This window comes from Parasteatoda tepidariorum, chromosome X1 (genome assembly GCF_043381705.1).
Source record: "Parasteatoda tepidariorum isolate YZ-2023 chromosome X1, CAS_Ptep_4.0, whole genome shotgun sequence".
Lineage (NCBI taxonomy): Eukaryota > Metazoa > Arthropoda > Arachnida > Araneae > Theridiidae > Parasteatoda > Parasteatoda tepidariorum.
The window spans coordinates 71,647,731-71,666,521 of record NC_092214.1 but is presented as its reverse complement, the minus strand read 5'-3'; positions in this window follow the sequence as shown (position 1 = coordinate 71,666,521).

Genomic DNA, 18,791 nt, shown 5'->3' with positions numbered 1-18,791 from the left:
AAGAAATCTATATGAAAACTTTCAAAGAATTCCTTTTAAACCTTTCTTCGCAATCTGTGTTAGATTAAAGAGAGTCTCAAAATCAACGTTTCAGATCAACAGAAATCAGACGATTGTTGCCGTTTGAAAATTCTGTCAACAAAGAAAATAAATTATTCAAAAATTGTTTCTGAAAAGGAATTGATATTTGTTCTAAAAATATAATTTATTCAAATAAAAAAAGGTTTAAATATTCAAAGTGTAACAAAAAAATTATAGTTTCTTGTTTGGGAGTTTATTTTGATTTTAATTTCGTCTGTCAGCATACGAAGCAAAGCACGAACAACAACTTCATTTTTGAAAAAAAAATCAGTGAACAAAAGTTTTTAAAGATTTTGAAAGCTAATGAAATAAAGTTCAAATATAGACAATAAAACAAAACTTTCGTTGAAGTTGTTGATTTTCACATATTCGCATTATTTAATTTCTTATTCAAATCCAAAAATCAGATATTTTCTTATTGCTTTCTATTTTTGAAAAAATAGAACTGTAAAAGTTCTAAAAATTATCAAGATCCATTTCTCTTAATCTAAATCCCCTTTATTTTCAATCTTTTGTAAAAGGTGTAGTGCTGCTGAAAGACATTTTAATCATCGAAAGTGTGCTAAGTAGAGGAGAATGGGGTCAATTGTAACATTTTTTACTTAACTATTTTTAACTAACAAAAAATCCAATATATTATTAGTATTAATTGACAGACGAGTAAAGTAGACTATCCTCTACTAGAAAAAATAAATACCTTATTTTAAATGTTATTATATTAGTCATTAACAATATTTGACAGTCGTGTACTTGTTACAATTGTCCCCACTTACGGGGTCAATTGTAACAGTTCATAAATTCAACTAAAACATAGCTAATTATACATATTATCATAGTTGTGATATATTTTTTTACTGATCAAAATAGTAGTGATATTTTAGGAGTAAAAAGAATAATGAGCAGAGACCTAAAGGGTTAAACTTTTAACTTTAAGGGGTTAAAAATTTTAATTTATGCTGTGAAAGGTGACAAATAAAATAATGCACATGCAGCATAATATAAATGATATAGGAAACTATCGGTGGATCTTAAAGAGTTAAGTAATGGTTTGTAAACATAAAATTACTTATTTTCAGCTGTTACAATCGTCCCTTTACTTATTGTTACAATCGTCCCCAAGACGCCATTTCAGCTTCATTTGTTAAAAACAAAGCTAGTTAATTAACAAAACTAATCTTTTTTTTTAAATGTTAATTAAGGTGTCCACTTACATATTCGGTTAATAATTTTTATTTGTTTAAACAAAATTACTTTGTTACAATATAATATTCTAATACCAAAAAAAGTACTTACGTAGCGTGAAAATATCTTTTGTGATGTAACTCTTTCAAAAGTACATAAAAATGGTTGCCAGCAGGGGTGTACATGTAGATTTATTAAATACACCTTGTGCGCCACCTAGGAACCAAATCTAGAACCCGACACTCGAAATTTTTGCTCTGTTACAATCATACCCTGTTACAATTGACCCCACTCTCCCCTACAACAAAAATCAAGAAAATGCTAATTAAAAAATTTACTTAAAGTTTAAGATGGCGATATCTCTTAAAGCGTAAAATATTATTTTTGATTATAATTCAAAAATATCACTAGTCGATGCCATCTTAACTATTGCTAGCTGTTTCAAAACAGAATATCGTCAAATTTCGATTCACTGTATTAAAAGCAACAAAGTCTGTTAGGAAAATTATATTTATACCTTTCACAAAATATGATATCTGTGCAACATTTTACTATATGTAGCCTTATCGAACCTATATTTCTGCAGAAACGCTATGTTTTCAAATAAATATTTTTTTTATACTAAGCCTTTGTTAAAAAGTTTGAAGTTCTTGTCTATTAACATGCATTTAAGATGAAATATGTGAGTAGCCGAATACAGAATTCCTTAAACATAACATAAAAAAACATGATTTTTAGTTTGAGTATTTTATCTTTTCTGTATTTAAAATCTTAATTGTACTATGTGGTGTTGAAATCTATAAAGTTTGAGCTGACAAAATTTAAAAAAAGTAGTTGAATGTAAAGCTTTTGACTTTTCTAACTTCAGATTTAAGTTTAAATAGACACGATGTATGCTAAATAGTTTAAATATAAGATTAAGTGGTCTTTCACAATTTCACCTTCTAACTTCAGTTAAGTAACTGTCTTTTGTTCAGGTTATTATTCTGATTCTGAAACAGTTCCTTAACTTTAAAAGCTGTAACGTTAAGTTTTAATGAGGCGCAAAAGTAGATTAAAAGATTTGGCCACACTCTGCATTTTAAATTTCTGAATTAGAACGTTTGCAATTTGTAAGATGGCAACATTTGAAAACATTTTAAATAGGTACAAATTATATCACGGTAATGCTTTCACGCAACTGATTACTACAAATTTTATTTTCAAGGGGTAAAATATTTATTACTTATTTCTCCCAATTTTGGGAAAATTTGCCTTATATAAGTACATGATTAAACTAAAAGTGTAAAAAATATAAAAATTCTTTAAATTTAAAAACAGCTTTTTTGGCAAATGAAAACTTCTTAATTAGATACCATGCAGATTAAGCGTAAACTGATGTTTAATTACACATTCTGATTCATAGTACTGCTATGAAACAAAATGTGTAAGTTGATATCGTCTAATATAAGTCTAAGTAAGTGACGTCAATATCTTATTAACCCGTTTTCTATTTTTCATGTAATACTAAGCAATATGATATTTTGTGTTCTCGGTTTTTGACATAATGTTATATTCCGGTTAATTACGCATAATTCCTTTTGTTTTTGGCACATTATTTGTTCTATGCATGTTGCTTGCATACTTACTAATAGCAAAGATTGACTACATGCTGACGGAGATGGATAGATTGAAAAGCAAATACTATTAAAGCGAGTAAGGGGTAAATGCGCGTCTAAAACAACAAAAATTAATTAAGATATTTCGTATTTATAAACTAATACTAGAGCAGTAGCTATACAATCCATGATACACCTATACTTTCAATATGTGCCGTGGTGTCTCAGGATGTAAAACGTTAGCTTCCCATTGAGGTGACCCGGGTTCGAATTCCAGCGGTGACTGATTTAGTTCCCTCAAAACCCCCACGAAGGCAAATTTCTCCCTATACTTGATCCAGGAGTTCCCTTGTCTTCTGGATTGTGCTCAAAATTACAAGACTACGGAGTTGAACATTGGTAGTCGGGAACTCAAGATTAGAACGGGTGTTTAATAACGTTAATAATATACTTTCAATGTAGTAAATTTTGAAATACACGTTATCCAATCCAAAATCCCACTTATAATTAGATTCTCTATGTAAATATAGCGTAGATAGGAATGTAATTATACTTCAAGTAATTAGATTATGGTATGTACATTTAGATCAAATCCAATTTTTGTAGCAAGTGCACAGAACAAAAAATGTTAGGTATGGTGTTATAGAGGAAGCACAATCATAGAAAGATAATAGGACCATAGAATGTTTAGAAAGGTAGGTTTATATCAAAATTCAATAAAAGCAAGTCATTTATTTGCACCACAGACATTTTCTCGAGTTGTAAGGAAATAATAGCTTTATCAAAATTTTGCAGATTTTGTTAAAAAAGTCTTGGAAAACATATTATCTTTATTTTAAATTTGATTATCCTATGATAGTTGTATAGCAAGTGCTGAAGTCCTTGAACATAAGGTTTATGTGTCTGACCTATACCTTAAACTTGGTGTAGCAACATTTTTGACGCATATGATTACTTGATTGTCTACAATCTGACAGAAATTTCAGAAAGAGAAATTAATTCTGTTGAACAATGCACTAACAACTTTACCTGGAAATTAAGGTACCAGGACTGTGACAAAGAAGACAGCAAGCTCATCTTCTGAAATTCATGAAGAACCTCATCGTTTTCTAGAAAACAACATACAGTCGCTTAATAGAAGTAAAACCACAATCATAACTATACGATACGATTCATAAGGTATTTTAGAGAGACCGACAGGTAAAAGTGAAGGCATAAGTTGCTCGTCCATGACCCCTGACTTACTGAAGAATTTTTATTATATGAATGAAAAATTTCGAACTTTACAGAAAATCGTTTTCATAGCAAAACTGAAGATTCTAATAATTTTTCCTCAGAGCATTACTTCCTGTAGTCAGGACTTGCATCAAATAGAAGGTAAATTTAGTTTGAGGATTTATGACTTGTTGGAGTCATTTTTAATTATAGAATATATACCACCTGACGTGTTAACATGTTATAGTTAGCGATTTTGATCAAGTGCTTCATTTGAATTAAGACAGGCTTTTTTTTAAAAAATTATACTCATCTGTATGTATTTTAATGTTTTTATTAGCTAGTAGGTCATAAAATAATATATATTGAGTTTTACTTATTTGTCAAAGGAAAATACAAACTGCAAAAATATAAAAATTGACATAATTTTTTTCAACGAGACAGTTTTTTAAGTCTTATGCATTTCTTTTACAATGGAATAATTGCATCAAAATAATTCATAGTTAAAATCATTAGCACCCTCTTTATATTCTACAGTCTAAATATAAAGAAACGGAAGAACATTCAAATGTAAGATACCGTTTTCTTGCTTAGGACAACAGAATTGCCTCATTAGAACATTGTGTGAAATAGGAATATTTTTCATGGAAGTAAATTTGTATTGCTATTTTAAAGAAAAAAATATTTATTTCTCAATTTGTGCATAAAAAATCCCGATATCAATAGGAGCGACAATAAAGTAGACAGATATTTTCTTCCCTTTAAAAAACACACTTTCCTAAAATATTTGGAATGTAATGATATGTAAATGATGCATCATTATCTCATTAAGTAACAAATATATTTTGGTATTATTCCCCGTAACTGTTTCCTTCAATTGTTTCAGCATCATCTGTATTCATCATTCTTGATCGCAGTCGTCTATTGCTACTAAAATTCTTTCTCTAAAGCAAATATCTATTTCTATTATACTATCATTTTCTCTATCCTGCCTCGTTAGTCTGATTACTCCTCTAACATGAAAATTTCTCCCATCTGTTGCTTTGTCTTCTGATTCAGACATTTCTCATTTCTTGGTATGATTGAACTATAACGGCAAATCGGACAGTCAGATATTGCCTTTAACCATTCAGTAATGCACAATTTATGAAATGTATGTGCTCCAGTTAGAGCTTGCATTTTTGAATGTGATTTTGAATCTTGGCGTATTTAAAGTTTTTTTTTATCTACCTTGATGAAAGAGTTCTCAGCCACGGTGTTATAGATCTAGTTTTTCAGTTTTAAACTGCCTTTATTTTGTAATTCCGTCTATAACTTAAAAAGTATGTTGTCCTTATGCATTTATACAAATGTTTAACTTAAGCCATTTAATGCACAAGTATGCATCAAATTTCTATAATAAAAGGTATGGAACTGCTTATAGGTATGCTCAAAGTGCTTTCAAATAATATTTTTATATAAATACTTAAGGTAGATAAATGAAATGGTTTAGAAATTATGGGGCTTTGGTGCTCATATTTATTTAAGAGACCTTTTTCCTCCTGGGTAAACTCAACTGATGAAGGGATGTGAAAATTCTAAACATGCAATGACAATGTCAAAGGACAATGGCAAATTTTGCAAACAATGTAATTTATTTATGCTTTGAAATAACATTTAGGAGTCAAAAAGTTTTAAACTTTTCTGTCATTAATAGAAATAGTAAGGCATATTGTAGCAAAATATATGATCTAAAACAAAAACAAGGAACTTAATGTAATGACAATTAACAATAAAACTCAGAACAGCATTTCTAAAATCCAGCGTCCAAAATTAACTCAGCCAAAGTGGTTTAAGTAACCCGAAATGACGAAGGTATTACAATTTACAATATGTTTGTTTAAAAAGTATTTGGAAAACAAATGTGTTTGAAAAATTTAACTGAAAAGTTAAAATTTATTTGTTATTACTGGCACACAATATACAACTTATAAAAACTTATAAAAAGTGGAGTGGAAATATTGTTTATTCAGTCGGGACCACCCACATACCGATCAAATGACTCTGTCAAAGAAAGTTCGTTGTGAATTTGTTAAACTCTTAACCTATTTACAATATACAGGGTGGTCATAAAAATTTGGTCTACTTATGGACTTCTAGAGACCTGTCCGTACAACTGATTGAGATGAGATTTCAGACATAATTATTCAGAGTTTTGAGCTCAAGATTCAGAGAACGGCAGCAGAGTGGCTCGCATGATTACAGTAACAGGTACAGAAACTCAAAGCTTTCAAATCGAAACAACTATTTTTTTTCAATGCAAAACATTCAATGTATTCACAGATCTCAAACAGTCTTGGAATGAAACGCATATCTCAAAACAACGGAAGTACTATGCACGATGCAAAAAAAAGAAGAAAAAAACTTCCAAAAAGAAAGAGAAAAAAAAGAAGCACGATCGATATTCATGGAGGAAAGTTGCATATGATAGAGTCAAATTTAGAATTGCAGAATGACGATAGCCAGATATTCAACGTGGAAAACTTATAAAAAGTGGAGTGGAAATATTGTTTATTCAGTCGGGACCACCCACATACCTATCAAATGACTTTGTCAAAGAAAGTTCGTTGTGAATTTGTTGAACTCTTAACCTATTTAAGTTTACGAATACCTTATGTGTATATCGTCGAAACCATCACTAAATACGACAGCAATCCGGACGACCAACAGTTCCTGAGGACGGTGTTATAGAAGTGCATTAAACAGTGACTTCAGTAAATTGCAAGAGGTACTGCTTGTGTGTCGGATATACCGAAATCAACAATTTTAAAATTACTAAACTGTATGCTCCACATGTTTCAATACCGATACCAGCGAGTGCAGCTGTTGGACTCGTGGACCATAAACAGCGTATTGATTATGTATTTTTTATTCGATATGATGACGATAACGATTGTCGATTCACATATTTCGGACGGAGGTGACCCATTTTCCTCTAACTGGAAACGTCAACACCGAAAATTGTGTGCACTGGACAGACACGAATCCGCATGATAGGGTAACTGTAACTTTATCAAACGCCCAAGTTATTGTGCGGTGTACTATTTCAGGCACAAACTTTCTCAGAGTGTACTTATTTGAGAAATTCTGCAATATGCTCTGTGACGGGCTCACACTATGCAACCACGTTGCAAAATTACATCATACCAGAATTGCTGCAGCGAAATGCTCTGAATGACATCACTTGGATGCAAGAAAGCTTACCTCCGAGCGTTTCGAAATATGTTCCCTAGCTATTCCTGGAACAGCATTTAGGAAATCGTGTTATCTCGCGCCATTGTCTATTTCCGTAGTCTTCGCAATCGCCCGGCATCGCTCCTATGGATTTCTGGTTCAGGGGATATCTCAAATCTAGTTTACAAATGCAATGATCAAAACTTTCCAGATTTGAATAATTCGATTAAAAGTGAGATTGTACACATTCCTTATGCTATGTTACGCTCGACTTTAATATCCAATGTCTTCCGCAAGCAATGTGTAATTACCTGTTATGACTTCCATGTCAAAAATTTGTAATACAAATAAAGTATTCCTTTTGTCCGATCCATGTTGTTTTCAGTGATTGTTGTCCTACCTCTCTCATATTCAACAGACCGGCTGCTAGAGTAGGCCAAGATGAGACTTTCTTGATTTATTCTTTGCATTAAACTGATCTAAAACTCAAATTGATGTTTTAATAAAAAAGTTAGCGTTTATTTATAATAATGAAAAACTTTCTTTAAACAATTGTAAATCTCTTGAATAATGGTATCCCGATTGGATTTTGTAGATAGATATTTGACTTAGTAGCCTTGAAGCTTGAAACATAATTTAGTGCATGCGTATAATTCCAATCAATCAATATTTTTTGCTCATATTTTTTCATTATTTTTCTCCTCCGGAACTTATAACTTTAAGTATTTTACTCACAGTTTTGTGGTCTTCCATTTTAATATATAACTAATTTAATATTTGAATCTGCGACATTTGAATCTCATCCAAAAGATAAAGTTTCCCATCAGTCGAATATATTTACTTCTAGTTTGATTTACGGAATCTTATTATTTTCATCTGACTTGTTTGTGCTTCTTGCTCATTACTCCTTCTTGGGACAGTCAGAGACAGTTGGGACAGTAGCCAATAGTTTTTGATACTAGTTTCTATTGTGCTCTGTTTTTGATACTAGTTAAGCGGTTCTAGACTTCCTGTTGTTAAAATTGAATTTATGTCGGGTAACTTGTTTTAATATACATTTTTTTCACACTTATATATATCGCACCCAGTCAAGAAAATTGACACAAGTCAAAAAACAGCAATTCTGAGGTTATATCAATAAAACATATGTACGAAGTGCCCCATCAAGCTCAAAAAGTGTCACCTGTCTAACTCGCAATTTATCCAGTTGAAGGCAGTTGCGTCAGTTTTGCGTCTAATTCAGAATAAGTTTTATAGTATTCTATAAGTTGATTTTTCTCAAATGCTGCATTTTATTCTCAAATGCTACACTTTTCTTGACGAGGTGCGATATATATATGTATATATATATCTTGCTTTTTAAGATTGGGAAAAATTAACTTTGCAGTCAATATGAAAAAAAGCATTTTAATTTACTTCCAGTTTTAAAAATAATCATCTTAACATTAATTTGAATCTAGAATTGTGCAAATTACATATAAGTGAATCCCAAGTGGTTTTTAAATAATGAGGTTTTTCTTGCTACTGCCAAAACTGCAAATCGACAAAATATGTTCCTTCTTCTTTCCAAATTAAAATTACAAGTTTAATTATAGACGTTGCATTGTTTTAAACAGGAAGAAAATAAATGCTTTAATTCTTTTAAAAATTTATTCTCTATGGAATTTATGGGCCTTTTCATTTGTCTCGGTATGTTATTATTGCACATTTCATTAGATGTGGCCTAGAATTTACCTCTCATAGAAAAGAATAACTAATGCAAAAAACTTTTTTATTTTTCAATTAACAATATTGCCAAATTTCTTTTTATCAAAAGCTTTTAGATTATATACAGGGTGTTTTGCATTGACTTCCTTTAATGCATCTCTTTTTAATCCAGGAAAAAGTGTAACGAAATTAAGTAATTTGGAAAATAATGAAAAAGTATAACCATTAGGGGTTGTAAATTAGTATTTAAGTGAGGGAAAAACAAAAATACTATCAAAATCTGAAGAATAACTATTGTGGAAGGCGTAATTAAACAAGCCAAAGCCTCTTTGATTGCTGGAGAAAAGAGTAAGAAACTGAAAGGCAAGTATTAGAAGCACCCTCAAGCCTCGTTGGGCTACAATAATTGGTTCAGATGCGTTTCTTCCCAACTTCTGTTTAAGTGATTCAACAAATTTCAGTTTCGCTATTTAGTTTTTTTCCGCTTATTTATTAATTGACCGCCCCTAACGCGTATACGTTTGACTTTTAAATAAAATTTTTAAAGAATAAATATCAAAAGTGATGACTATGAAACAATTTGCATTTATCAAAAATAATTATATTTCTTATGGATCAATGAATTGAAATATTCATGTCTTATCTAAATTGTATGATTTTTTTCGAGATTGAAGAAACTGTACACGAATCACCAAATCACTATGAAAAACTGCCGTAAACAACTCACTTAAGTTAGAATTGAAATCCCACCAATAAATCCCCGTTTGATGAGTATATATATATATGTAACATAAAAAGCTTCAATTAATCTTTTTATGTTAGTTTCTTTGCTATAAAACTTCTTCCTAATTAATTATTCTATTTGAAATACTTTCTCACACTTTTAAAAGCCACATCCTGTTNTATATATATATATATATAGGTTATAGGATATAGGTTATTTTCACAGACTATTTTTAACATTTTAACAATTGTAGTAAGTTAATATTTCTGCAAGTAGGAATTTTCATTTTTAAAGAAACCATTTTAACATTTAGATGTTTCGTTACATATAATTCTCATTCAAATATATATTTCCTTTAAAGAATAATGTGCATTTTTTATGGATAGATTTAAAGATAATTTTTTCGCCGTCTCTTTCAAATTTTAGGACTCATGGAAGCCTTGTATTGATGTTTTATGCCTTATAAGGAAAAACTAGGAAATATGAATTAAAGATTTTGGGGCTTTTTAAACCACCTAAACTTTTTTTCTTGCCGCAACTTTAATATGGTGCTAATTTGATACTATTGTCAATCTTGATCGCAAACATGGTTCAATTTAACACCTTATTATGGTTGCTGAGAATTTGCGCTGTACAATATTCTAAGTTTTCGATAATATGGCTTAATGCAGAACCCATTTTTCGAAAAGTGTAGATACACAACACAAAGAAAAAAAATATAGCTTCATATTTTTATTTTTATATTACATTTTTTTCACTACTTCTAAGTCTCATCTAACAAATAAACATATTTAAAATTATTTTTTATTATTTTTAAATAATTGCTATAATAAAATAAAATTTGTAATCTTTTAGCTTCCCGTGAACTTATGACTTAGAAATTAGAAGTCAATGGATGTTAAGTTTACAAACATATAAGTACTATAAGTTTTCAAGTTTAAGTTTAAACACTACTTTAAGTTTTTTATAGTTATGTAATCGAAAAGAAAATTTATAGTTATACTTAACTATTTTAAAGCAAAACATAAACTTTCAATTGAGAATAAATACAACTAAAAATTTGTAGAATTGAACAAAAACTACTTCTCTACTAATGGTTAACCAATTTGATTGACAATCCTAAATGACATTTCAATATACCTTAGTAAGAAATTGATTAGTTATCCTTTCAACCATGGATTAAAATAGAAGAGTAAGCGGGTGACATTGGACTATCATATTTTGATAAGACTAATACATTTTCGACATCTTACGTATGAGAAATCCCTTTATGTGTCAGGTGGCAAGAATAATGCCCTAAGAGAATTCCAACACCCTCCCTGGAATTATCTATAGAATGTAATCTGATGTTGTAACACAAGAGTCAGTCAACGGAAACATTTTACCCACTCAAATATGAAATGATTGTTTTAAAACTAGTTTTCCCAACTTGTCAGAACTCATAAATGTTTTGTCCAGGTTTTAGTTTCTCTGATGCAGTTTCATATAAATTCTTTCATTCACTTTGTTAGAATGGTAGTTCAGGTAGCGATGCGTTAACTTTCCATTATTTTTTTTTAATTGTTATCGGATTGCATTCTTTTACACTACATTTTTCAATTTTTGCACCCTTTATAATAAACTTGTTAGATATTTTTTTTATAGTTTTCTTAACTAGTTGTTATAAATCTACATGTGTTCAAAATGAATATTGAAGGTACAGATTAATTTGATGTTGAATAAAATAAATCTGAAATTTCGTTACGTGTGTTACCCTTTATAATGCTAGATATTTGAAGCTTCGAATGGATTCATTTAATTCTTTGAAGTATAAAAGAGTAAAATTGAGAAATTTTCTTTTATGGAGAGATACAGTATCAGAGGTATGTTCAGTGATTTTTTTTAAAATGTTTTCTTACAGTAAAATCTTTTTAATTTGGTGAAATTGGTGTACGTTATGCGTCTTACCTTTTCTGAATGTTTCAATTGAAAAGTCCCAAATACTGCACTAACCTGTTTATTTATTTTAAATTAATAGTAAAAAATCATTTTTTTTAAATAATGAAGTAACTAATGATTTGTGAAGAAAATTTTACCCCTCCTTTTAACTGGATTAGTGAGTAAAAAGGAGAAAATTGTTGGCACATATATTTTCTTAAAACCCTTTTCGTCAAGAAAGATAAAATATGGGTATATTTTCAAATCATTTTCTGCAAATATTGTATTTTCAGTTCACAAGCATGTGCATTTGCACTATAAATGTGCCCGAGATAGAACACATCTCATTTGAATTTCGGCTCTCTACTGACGAGGAGGGGACTCTGACTGAAACTGGCTATTTGTGTGCTACTTTCTTGCAATCTGTGCATTTATGCATGTTATTCAAGTATCTATAGATACTTAAATAACATGCATAGATTTTATGCTTTGTATTACCGTTGCATCTTGGCATGGATTGATCTTTTCAATCAATTTCTCTATTTCATTTAACTTATTTGTAATACTGTTGTAGTATGTGTGAGTTGATTGGTTAGCTTTGTGATCAACACTGTATAGCAGGACAACTCTTTTGTATTAAGTTTATTGACTTTGCACCAAAGATTTTGCATTGTCCACAACAGTTCTGCCATGCGATGTGGTAAAATATTTCCAAAGGAATTTTTTTTAATACTTGATTGATTGAAGATGAAATAATTCAACCGTATATTTATTTTTCCTTGCATTATGAACTTGGTCCATCACTATAAAAATTTCTGTTAGTTCATCTTCTGAAGTCTTTCTGAAGTTAGTTCATCTTCTTCACAGACAGTCTTAAAGTAAAAGTGGGGGAGCTAATTTTACCTTCGTCTTTTGTGCCAGAGCATATTGAGAATAAGGAGCAAGCACCGTCTTATGAAACAGCTGCTGTGAATAATTGAACAGAGGCTCGATACCATAATGCTGATATTCACAAGAATATACACTTGAAAAATCAACTTGAACTATAAGTATTTAACTACTAGATATTTCCCTTTGGAATTCTTCAGCTTGGATTCTTTAAACCTTTATGTGTTCTTGAAATTTAGCCCAATTTTCAAGACTAATTTAAAAAAATTTTCCGTTCCATTTGCCATCATATTTTTTTAAGTGACAAGTGGCATAATTATAATATTCAACTACAATAGAACATGGCTAGAAATATATAGCAAACAATGATCCATTTTTGCAATTATCACATGCACCCTTCCAACAATAAGAATCAAGATTTTTTTTACCTGATTTACATAAATACTTTTACCATCATAATGTATTGTCATAAACTATACTTAGGCCTTTTAATAAAAAATTAATATTTTCATGATATTTGCATTTGCATTGGTTCTAATAGGTATCTTACAGTAGCAACACATTTTCGGGCGTGAAACATTGAATTTTTAAAGCGAAATTGTATGTTCAGGGATGTAACTGACAAAAAACGTAAGCTTCTGTTAGAAACGTAGTTAGATAGTTCTTATGTTTTTCTCCTTTTTTTTCTCATTAATCCTGGCAAAAATCTCTTCTTTCAATCCAAGCATAGTATAAACAATGTCATTGAAATGAAAATTATTGCTACGAAAATGCCCGGGTTTAACACCCACCAATAAGTATGCAAAGCTTGTTTTCTTATGTTTTTAACTAGCTCGCCTTTTTGATATTTTTTATAATATACATTTAGAGGATTTTTATGATTAAATTCATTATAATTACTATTATTCTTATAAATAGAATCAATATTTGTTTCTTGACTCCTCTTTTAAAACGATTATTAACAATACATATATGTGAATTATTTTATTGCGTCAGAGCATCACAGATCAATAATGCTATATACAATGCTGAATACCATAACAGTGCTATGACAATATATACAATGCTAATACTATGAATAATGCGAAAACTTAAGGTTTTTCTAGAGTATAAAGCAAAACATTTTGATGCATACATTAACATAATATTATTTTTTTATATACTGAGAAAAAAGTGTAATGAAAACTTTCACAATATCCTAAAATTTACCATGTTTCTGGCTGTATGAGAACACCAAAACCCTCGGTAATTTTTACCTAAGTGCTTTTATAATGATTTTGGCAAAATTAATGGTAAGATATGGTTTCATAACGTGTGATAAAAATCGGCAAATATGGTAATTTTGATAATTTTATCATCATAAATTCGAACATGCCATAAACACCATTTATTCGGTTAAATTTACTTTTCATTTTTATATTTCTTACTAAATGTGTAGTATTAAGAACTATCATTATGAAAACCAGAATTTCTGGCAAACCATTACCGTATGACTGGGAAAACTTCCACATGAACGGTTGAAATAATTTATATTTTAGTTTTATAAACCTGAATTATGTTTTTTAGATTTTTTTTTTCGTTAGAAATGTTACTATCATACAGTTCAACAATTTTATCAGAATTTGTTTTCAACGTGTTCCTTGAAAGTAATTTTTTTTCTCAAATTTAAAAGTAATTTTTTTTCTTCTCAAGTACGATATCATCAAATGCATTTATCGAACATAACTTTAAACGCAGGTTTAAATATGTAAGATTACGAGGACATTATGGATTCAATTTTAATTTAACTGACTACTTTTTCAGTGTTTTTTTTGTTTACATGCGATGATTTCCCATATTCGCTTGCACGAACTTCTATTTTTAGTGTATTTTATTTTTATTTTAATATTAAAAGGAAATTTGGTTAGATTCCCGAAATATTTTGTTGGACTAGAATCTACCTTAATAGCGTGTAGTTAATGTAATGATTCAATAGCGTGATAAAATAAAATAAGACGATTTGTTTTGTGAGCATTTGCTTTTGTCAAGAATGGGTTACTTACTTAAAGAGTAAGTTTTAAATCTAGTAAGAAGCATCAATTTTTGACAAGTAAGCATATTTTAAGTATATATAATGTAATTATTTTTTTCTTTGCAGTTAACTACTACTCTGGTTAAGAGCTTTGAAAAGAAATATTTTTCTTTAAAAGTATAAAAATTGTAAAATAGATCAATAAATAAATAAAAAACATTTGCGAAAATTTATATAAACATTTTCCTCACTATCATGACTGTTAAAGTAAAAATGAAAACCTTTTTTATAATACGAGCTGTTAATCAAGAAATATTCTAAATTTTGCGTATTACATGATTTACACATATTTTAAAATTCCCAAACTATAAGAAATCTAAATAGAGTTAACAAAAATAGTTGCCTCGATTTTTTGGAAAGTTTAAAAAATAAACTACTTTTATAAAACTACTTTTTATGGACATAATTTTATATAAAGTTTTATAGTATTATAGTGTTTATTTTATGTACAGTTTTTTACATTATTAACACTTCATTTTTATTATATGATATTTATAAATATGTAAATGCTAATACACTAACTGGACAAAAGTTTTCAGACATCTACTGGAATAGCAGAATCGGAGTGTTTGGAGGGATATATTATTCTGATGCTTGTCCGTTTTTAACATCGATTACAGTGTGCATACGTCAGGCGAGACTTTCTACCAGTTTTTGAAAGGTGGTCATAGAAATTGACTTACAGGTTCCATCTTAGTTAAAGTGAATGCTGGCAATACGGATGGCTGATTTGGATGGCTTCGCTATCTGCATTTTATTTCATCTTAATGGTGTTTTAAAAGGTTTACATCTCGGTCCTGAAAAGACCAGTTATGTTTTTGAATACCCTCTTTAAGAAAACCTATCTGCCCAATGTGTGACTGGGACAGTTATCCTTCTGAAACAGGAATGGTACTTCCCCGAAATAATGCCATAGGTTAGGGAGAGCAACATTGTACAAATTGCTCTCATACATCTGACACTGATTTAAAAGTATGATCAAAATTACCCGAATATGGTAAAATTTACCGTTTTATGGCTCTACGGGAACAACAAAAATTCGGTAACTTTTAGCGAAGCGCTTTGGTAATAATTTTAGAAGAATTATCCATGAAATATAGTTTTGTAGTATGGGATGAAATCTTGAAATTTTTCATGATACCTTAGGACATTGTATAAAAACCATTTTTCTGTAAAATGTACTTTTTAGTTTTGTTTTTACTAAATGGGAGATAATCAGAACTGTAATTTTGATTGCCAGAATTCCCGGTAAACCACTTTAATATGAACAGAAAATTAGCAAACGAATGGTTTAAATACCGTATATTTTGCTTTTATTACCCAGAATTACGACCTTTTTTTACCAGAAATGCTATTACCATATGGCACGGTAATTTTAAAAGAATTTTGCTCTCCGCGCAAAGAACATTCTTCACCCATATGAATTAAGGGACAAAACATTAAAAACGGTGTGGATCCACTTCTTTCAGTGGATATCTGGATATTTTAGCCATATTTTGTATGCAAGTATGGCACGGGTAATGAGTCAAATACTTTTTAAACAATGCTATGAAAATATTAGAGATAAAATATTTATTTGTATTATTATATTTACAAGCTTGAAATTTAGTCAGATCGAACACCCCATGCAGCATAACACTATGTAATTATATTTCATATGAGTATTTCATAAAAGTTAAACATTTCGCATCAAAATTTTTTATTCACCTTCTCTGATACCTTTAAAAGAAAAACATAAATAGCTCTAATATCCAGAATTCATAAATAATTTGCTTTGAGGATTATGAATTGTTTTTTGCACTTGTTTAGGAGGGCCTAAGCATTAAATTTCACCTACGCTAAGCTTTTGTTCGAGTAGGCTTAACTTTCCATCAAAAAAAAAAATAAATAAAAAAAGATCAGCAGTAGTTTTGATTTTTTTTGTAATGGTGACCAATTATTTTATAAACTTTTCAAATAAAACTGCCCTTTTCAGCTTCAATACAAAGTTTAAGCTTTCCTGCTTTTTCATTTTAGTCTAGTTTTGCTGAGGGATTCTAAATAAAGGGTTTTAAATAATTTAAACGTTATAAAAATTCTAATTTTTGAGGAAATAATTTAAATAATTTAATTTTTTTAAGCATTGAATGAATATATTGAGCGAATATCATATTTTTACCTTTTAACCCATTTCTAATTTCTCTGTATAGTTCTGTAACTTGGTATTAGCTAATTATATACTTTTTTCATTCTCTTGTAATTCTAGCGTAACAAGAATACCCAAAAAATAAAGATCACTAACACATACCTTATTTTTCTCACATAAATGTTTTTTTCTGTATCTGTTTTTCACTAACTTATGTCTCATTTGTATTAATTTATAAGTAGTATTTATCTTCAAAACGCTTAAACATCCTAACGTATTTTAAAAAAAGAATCATAAACCTAGTTTTTGAAGCATTAAAAATCTTACAAATTCTTGCCGTGGATGATATTTCACAATATTTTAAGTATTTTGACAAATATGACATTTTAAATATTTTTATTTCTTTTAACCTTTGTTAAAACCTGAGTTTCAGATTTCACTTTGAACAATCTGCGATCAGATACAATAATCAATATTATCCCTTGCAGAAGCAGCCGTTTTAGAACTACTTAATCTTATTTATAATTAATGTCAACGTCTTGTTTACAATTAACCTCATTTCAGTTAGATATCTGTCACGAACTTCAAATAAAAATATTCGATTATACATGAGCTGTAATTCCCTAAGATTCTAATTACGGTCCCAGTGACAATAATTTCCGTCAATTTTCCTCCACCCTTTCATTAATGATTCCTTGTTTCTAGGTGATGCGTTTGTGAATTTGCACATAATGTTTAATGGACTTTTTGAAGTGACTTAGTTCAACAAATACTTTTTAATGCTCCCTAAGTTCCTGATGTGAATTTCGTTGTAGTTTCAGAAATGTAAAAGCTCTTAAAATAAACTTGTTTAAATGCCATTGTCGATTGGAAGTTTGGTACAATTTTTGCTTATTTTTCGTTGCCGATTTTTCGTTGGCGTGCTTATGTGAAGGTCGAAGGAATATTTTAAAAATTTTTTTGTAAACTAAATAAAAAAGGACATATTCACAAATAATTTTTGTTCTCACCATCAAATTTTTAGGTCTTCAATGCTATTCTCCATTGTTCAAATGGCAAACCTCAAATATGTTGACTACACTTTGAAAAAAAGAATGGTCAAAACTTCTAGAATATGGTGAAATTTACCGTGTTTCTGACTCTATGAGAACGCCAAAGAGCTTGGTAATATTTACCGAAACGATTTGGTAATTTTAGGTAAAATTAACAATAAAAGATGGTTTTTATAATGTGTGACAAAATTTGGTAATAGTGGTAAAATTCGACAATTTTATCATGATACCTTAGAGCATTGTAAAAAAAACATTTTTTCGGTTAAGTCCTTTTTTCAGTTATGTGTTTGTTTTACTAAATATGTGGTAATAAGAATTATATAGTTTCAGAAATCAGAATTTTCTGTAAACCGTCACCATATGAGCAGAAAAATTACTGCATCAATAGTTTAAATACCGTAAATTTCGATTTTATTAACCAAAATTACGTTCTTTTTCGATCAGATTTGTCATTACCATACAGTAGGGTAATTACGAAAATCTTTTCTCCGTGTAGTTAGAGCTAACTATTAAGTAACGAAATCAAATACAGAAACGTATTAATGTGGCTTTTTTGGTGATGGATTTGAATTTTGACTAGTTCTTAATAGTTCACTTGGTAGTTTAGATAGATTATTGTTAATCCCACTTTTTGTGTATTTTGCCATATCTCTGGAACTAATCAAAAAGAATTTACACATAATATTGAAATTCCTTTATTCAAAAGTAATTTTGTTGAGAATCTAATTAAAAAATGATTATTTAATGTAATAGCAGTTGAGAAGTTTCTTTAAATGGTAGGTATGCAAATTTGTACATTATTTTTAGCTACGTAATTTGAAACAACAAAATACAAAATTCGAACAAAATGCTGAATACTTTTCTGAGTTTCAAGGTTTAAATAGTTATATATTTGAGAATCTGATTATTACAATTATGGTTGTTACGTTATTTTTTCATTTACGCATGTTTTGAAGCACAGAATTCGGAAAAAAAGAGCTTTAATTTAAATGAAATAATAACAACAATTTTACAGAAA